Consider the following 7,519-nt stretch of genomic DNA (forward strand, 5'->3'; position numbering starts at 1 on the left):
TTGTTTCTATGGCATTGAAGCTATTAATCACATTTCTTTCTCTTTATTATGCATCTTTTTTTAAAAAATAAATTTGCTGATGACTAGCGATATAACAGAGCAATTTCGAAACGATATTTCGTTTCGAAATTGCTCTGTACGATATTTTCGAAACGATATTCTTATTTTAACAGGTGGTACTCTTTTTTTAATTTTTAATATTTCCCAGGGAACTATTTACAACAAAATTTCAATGAATTCGCTTCTAAAGTTTTAATTCGAAATTAATGCGATTCAAAGAATATTTTTCTGAAAATTACTGATTTAAATTATCGAATTACTAAAATTGATATGTAAAAGTACATGTTTTGAGAAGATATTAAAACAAATTTAAAATTTATTGTACGATTTAGTGTATTCTGTACTATTTCGGTATTTATTCATTATGTCCCCTTTTTTCAGCCAAAAATGAATTATCTCCAATCAATTTGAAAATTATTTTTATAAAAAACGTTTATTATAATATTTTTTTATTCGCAAATATATCAAAGCATTCACATATAATTTGCTTTCATATCAGAAATCTTCAGCTTGATCCATCATTAAGTTAGCATAGTTCAGCTCTAAAAATAAAACCGAATGAATCCGCCCTCATCATTCGAACGGGCTCCACTTTTTTTCCCTTCTTTTTTTCTTTTTCTTTTCTTCCCACTGCTTCTTAATAGAACGATCTGTCAATTTGCCATAAAAAAGTAGCCTTGTGAATGCCTTAAAGGGTGGGGCACACACAGTTCACCTTGCGAGATAAAGTTAATGGAATGAGGCAGTTCCGAAGATATGTTGCGGACGTGATTCATTGCATGTTACTGGGATTTCGAGTGCACATGGAGAATGTCTTCGGACGTTCCTTATACAGGCAGTTAATGAGCTTTTTTTCCCCCGACTTTTTTTTTGTTTAAATATGCTTAAATGTTTCATATTTTAATTTATAGAAATGACATTTTTTTCCCTCCAAATCTAAAAATTATTATTATTTTTTTTTTTTGTTACATGAGAATTAATGTATAGAAATAGGTTTGACAATATTTTTTATTACGTTGTAAAATACTGAAATATTTCTATTCAGAAAGACATGGAGGAAAAGTTAACTTTCAGAAAATCGCAAAATCTCGGTGACATGTGTTTCATAACAATGGGAATTAATTACACACAAAAAAAATATACTCTGCTCAGAAAATAGACAGCATAAATGCATTTCAAGCGTCGTTCTATAATGATTGAATCGAAGTTTGGCATATGAATTGCATAAAAGATATAAGTGGAACAAGTATATTGACAATATTATCATATCAAAATATCAGTTTGTGCACAACATCTTTAATACTGATCATTATTGAACAGATTAAAGAGTTAGGAAGAAAAATTTGGTTACTTTTATCGATGTTTCTTTACTTCTTATATTTTTATGTGCCATTCAGTTGAAATTCAGAAGAGTGCCACGAAGTAAAAAAAAAAAAGAAAAAAAAAAGACTTTTTTTTATGATATATATTTTCTTGTTTCTCTAAAAGTCTCTTGAATATGGTCACTTAAAAAATAATCACTTTGCATTTTTCACTATTTCATTTCACCACTATTCCGAAACTACTTTGAAAAGTTCAGCACACTTCAAATTTAGCAGATTTCATAATTCATGTCGTCTCGCAGTGGATATCTATGAAATGCGATGCATGTCTAAATTATAATCTGTTTGATAAGAAAAAATTTTTACAAGTTACGACAATCATAAGCCTTTCTAATGGTTGTATCAAGGAAGTAATAGTAACTGCAAGTGCAGGAAGGCTATGTAGTAAGCAATTCAGGAGAATAATAATTGGAACCTTCCATATAATTATCTTTAATCCAGTTACTTTTTGCAGAAATTAAAGAACACATGTTATAATTCGAAAGTTTTGAGACAGGTGTCTGCCATCGATCCGCCCTAGTCATATGATTATGTTCAAGATAACTAAAGTAACTCAAACTTGAATTCACCTTCACAAGACCTTCACGCTGTAATATCATGGCAATCTCAAGATCGGAACGGAAGATCGTGGTTTCGAGTGAACTGGAAGCCTCTCCGTGTATATTTGTATGGTACACTTTAATTTCGTCGAGAATCTACCTTCTACTCATTGGTGTAATTCGAAAGTTTTGAGAGAGGTGCCTGCTGTCATCCACCCTAGTCATATGATCATGGTTCAAGATTACTAGTCTGTGCTAAAGAAGAGCCCATGCAATTAATTTAATCAAACCAAATTAAATTCAGATTTAAATTAAACAAAACTAAACGCAGGTTGCATCGGTTCAATTTTTTGCTAATGATTTATATTTCTTTAAAGGATTTTTTGTGATTTTTTTAATGGTGAAAAGTATAATATATGTCGCGAAAAGCATAACGTATATACTCGAATAATTTGAATTTTCATGAAACATTTCTGAATATCGATTCATGTTTTGTTTTACTTAGAAAGGCTTTTATAATTATTAGAACATAAAACTAATGATACTGAATTGGAAATAAAGTGAACAAAAAATTGCCCTTTTTTTCCTCCATTCACTTTTTTTTGTTTCGCAGATCCCACTAATTATGGTTTTATACAAAGAACAAATCCAGCTTAACCGAAACGGTTTCACGTTTCATCTGCTTGTGTCATATTAATAAAACGTTATTTCAAACTTGAATTAAATATTCCGGATTGACCTAAATGTATGCTCTTGATTATAAACAGCTAACGTTAAAAATTATGAAGAAAAATATATCATGTTTTTTAAAATTAATTTTAAATGAAAGTTAAGTAAATTCTTCTTTATTTTATGTCATGTTCTTAAAATGAGTATATTTTTTAAATGAGTTGATAAAATACCGATTTATGACTCTAAACTGCATATATATTATTTTTGACTCTAAATTAAGTAAATGTGCTGAATTTGAAAAAAATTGCTCCTAATTATCTCTCTTTTTACTTTAATGGTAATAAATACTTCATATCAGTAAAAGATAAATCAAACAATACTTTTAAAAGTTTAGTCTTCCAGAATTTTTACCTCTAATAGATCTAAATCTACCTCTTTATAGATTTACATCTGATAGATCTACCTCTAATAAATAGATGGATAAAGTAGTCCAAAGGAAAAATAAATAAAATATTATCAAAAAATTTTATATCTTTCTACATTTTTTTGAAAAAAAAAACTTTTTTGTTTTAAAATCTAAAATCTTTTATTTATTCATTTGCATATATTTTAGACTTTGTATCGCTCTTCCTCACTTTAGGTAGTCAATAATCCAAATTAAAATTAAGAAAATCTGGTCCCTTTTACTAATACACCCATGATCATCGCATTTTTGCATCTTGAACAAGCATGAATCTTACAATTTTACCATAAATCTAATTTTTTTAATGATGTTATTTAAGAGTAGTTATTTAAATTTCATACCGTATTTTTTTCTCTCAAAAAGTGTGTTCTCATTTGCAAAAAGTATTTCATTGTTTATTCGATTTTTTTTAACATGATGATGTTCATAATCTGGCATACTATCTGTATTAAAGCAAACACAAGGAAACAATCTATCTTCTCAGTATTAAAAAATAACGGACACTAACAAATATACGTACACATTTCTATTAATCATAGTAATTCTGACTAAAAACTCGTATTATAAGAGAGATTTTAAATTATCATAGCGGATATATTTGGTGGATAATATTTGTAGTAAAATTGAAATTAATAAACTGCAAGCGAATAATTAATGGCACTTTTATAACAGTAAATCATCACTTTTATTTTCTCGTTAAGTTAAATAGAAACACGAATATGAGTACAGTCATGTAAAAATTTTGAACGAACATTAATGTCATCACGATCAAAATTACAAGGAATCCTGAAAGGGCACATAAAATGATCATTAAAAACAAGTACTAATATTGTTGTTTTTTTCACGATCCGAATTGATATCAGTGTTAATACAAAAAATAATGGAGCGTTGAAAATGGCGTAAATAAAGCTTCCATCTTTAGCAATCTGTAAATTGAATCAAGCGACATACATGGTGTGAAAACTGCTAAAATGTTTTATAAGACAAATCGTTGACTTTGAGCTACCAAATTTGTCATGTGATTATTTCTTGGGTTGTTAACGTTTAATAAGAAAGAGTTTTTCAAAATTTTATTTGAAAACTTATCAATATTCGTACATTTTTTTTCTCGATAACTTCAGAGAATACTATTACATAAAAATATCTTTTCACACCACATTAAAATTCTCCCTCATCCCCCTCCCCTGAAGAAAAAAACATCTTCAGTGATAACAATCTTATTTCCATACAAATTTTTTCTGTAACTCCAATAAATTTTTAAAAACAATTTTAAATATATTCTAAAACAATATCTTCTATTGATTCAGCTACTAAATTTATCATATGTATTTCGACGATATTAAATACATCTTTTGCATGCTCATGATTGCTTTTCTATTATTAACACCAAATTTTTAAAAATAACATAGATTAATTAAGCCAAAAATATGCTCATACTGTAATATTTTGAACTAGAGATTAGAAAATCCTTTAGTTTTTCTTATTTCCATATACGAAGTATACTCGGAGTAAATAATGCAAGCGTCAAAAAAAAAAAGAAGAAAAAAAAAGATTATTCTGGAGGGGGGGGGGAAGAACTTTGTATTCTTTTTGACCATGCATGTATTTAAACAGGTAAACTATAAAGAACACAAATTATTGAAATTCATATGGGATCTTTACATAAATTTTTACATAAATCAAATTTTGAATCTAATCGGTCTAAAAGAAAGGAAACAGGTAGACTGAGCTCTTTTCTATCTGTACGTATACAAACACAATCATTCAGGAACCCAAAGAATTCTATAAATGAAATTGGCATAATCATACAGAATATATTTGTATCAGATTTTAAATAAAATTCGTCGATAGAAAGTAATAGTGGCGTAGCGATCAAGAAGCAGAAGAAGGGGGATATTAACATTCCTTCACCAGTTTTATGGGGCATCATCGCTACAAAAACTTTTTTGCGTTGAGATTATTTTTTGAACTGAACTAAGTTGCAGGGGGTGAAGAAATAATGCCATATCTTGAGTGACATCTATATTTACTATTATTGAATTACATCTATATTTAAACCAGTAATGGCGAAAAAAGTTATATTATACCCAGACATTGGGCAAAATATTGGAATGCCCTCCCTCAAAGTAAATTTGACTTGTGATGGAAATTTTACTTGTAGTTGCTTAGTAGCATCATATGTTGTTGTGAATTCAAATCAATCAGAAGATCAAATGATAAATATGCAAACAGAATTTTTTTTCTAGTTGCTTAGTAGTATCATATGTTGTTGCAAAAAATCAGCACCATACTTGGCAATAACAAGAAATATTTTTTGTTTTTAAATTTTATTACAGAAGCCAGGTATTAATTGACAGAGGACAGCCGAAATAATTAAATCTTCAGAAGTAGATATTGTTAATTCCTAACTAAATAATTTAAAGAGAATAGGAGATATAATTACTTCTGAAGTTTTGGAAGAACGAAAGCGAATAACATTTAATTAAAATCCAAATGTTATTGGTAGCTTAATTGTTGTACATTATTTGTACGGTTTCTTAAATTAAGAATTTATAATATGAATAATGAGTAATATAAAAGTAAAAATAATTTACTATCTTGTTCCACTAGGAATTAATTTTATGTAACTCTAAAATGATTTTGCCTTTCAAAAGAAAGTATTGAAGCAAGGAAATCATACAAGAATATTTAAAATTTTATTTTTTGTTAAGAGAAATGAACTGCAAATGAAATAAAGAAGGCTTATATTTATCAATACATTATGTTGGTTTTCAGTTCTTAAGATGAAAAGCATTCTTATTATCAATCCAACAAATAGCTATTGTTTGCATTATTACATCAATTTTTTTAGACTTTTAAACAGTTTTTATTGCCACATATTATATTTCATTAATTTGTCATCCTTACAATTGTTTCGAATAAATCTATGCAATATCTAAGACAATGCAATACATAAACTTTAAAATGTATATAAATTTATGGAATATAATTATAAAGTACATAATATGCATTTTATGAAATTATAGGCTTATTATTCTTCGTTCGCACTGAGAAATTTTGGCTCCAAAGTATGGCTTTTATCTTTTTAAAATAGTTGTTCATTTACTAAAAATTTATTTTATATATCATAATAGCTTTATATTATTACAATATTTTCTTATATTCTTATATCATAGTTCTTTCTTGGAAAATATTCTAAAATATTGATTTTAAATTTAATAGTTATCAAACTATTAAACTGTAATTTTTAAATAAAAGGATCGATATTGAATTATATTCATTAAATTTTGAATATAGGTGAAGTGCAATTATGATCTTATCTCTTCATGATATCTCATTGTTTTTACGTTTAAAAATAAAAGAATAATCATGTAAAAACAATAAAATCAGAAAATATTGTTAATTTCATAACTATCGTGCAAAGGTCAGCTAAAATTTCTTTTTTCCCAGCAAGAGAGCCTAGATATCTGAAAGGGAGCAGAAAACATTGAAGAAGAGTTGCTTGTAATATATGATAATAATTTTATATTGAATTGAAGAATTTCTCCACTTTAGTTTCGATTCTTCTCTTTATTTGTTCACTAGATTACTTAAGTTAGTTCTCTTTATTTGTTTACAATGTTATATCATAAAGTATTTTTAAATTGAAATTTGAATTAAAAATAAGGTTTGACATTTTTACAAAATGCATGTCTGATTCGCATGCCAACTCATATGCTTTCTTTTAACTGTTACCAATCTAAAACACATAGCAATATTTTATTGTAAATGTCGAAATGTAAGCTTTTTTTAAAAGAAATTTGAATAAATAAATATGACGATAAAATATTATACTAAAAGACATATATAAAATTTTTGATTTAGCGTAGTTTTAGATCAAATTCATTTGAAAATTTCTTTTGTCAAAATATGAGTAATAAAATATGAAATAAACAAAAAAAAGCAATATTTCAAAAAAAGCAATGTTTTTCTCTCTCTCAAGGAAGATTTTTTTTGTATTCTTCTGTTTTTCTCAATATTCTAATGAAAATATTCCAGACCCATTTAGATTCCAGCTGAAAAAGAAAATTTAGCAAAAAAATAGAGTGCTCAAATTACAGATATATTTATCAATAAGTTACGTAATTGCGGAAAATTTGCAAACAAAATGATTTCCTTGTTTGGAAATTATTCTTCCTGCAAGCAGGTGTTTACATTTATAGAAAAAAGTAACCTTGTATAAGTTGCAAATTTAGCGACATTCACCTTCAATGCAGTATCAACAAAAATATGTGAAAAAAATGATAGTAGATAACAAATGTCAAGTCTTTAGAAGAAAACAATTATTTTACCGATATGTGCTTTTTTTTAAAAAAAAATACTTTTCTTGTAGAAATAAATCAAAGTATGTAAAAATTTGCGAT

This window comes from Argiope bruennichi, chromosome 1, assembly GCF_947563725.1.
Source record: "Argiope bruennichi chromosome 1, qqArgBrue1.1, whole genome shotgun sequence".
Lineage (NCBI taxonomy): Eukaryota > Metazoa > Arthropoda > Arachnida > Araneae > Araneidae > Argiope > Argiope bruennichi.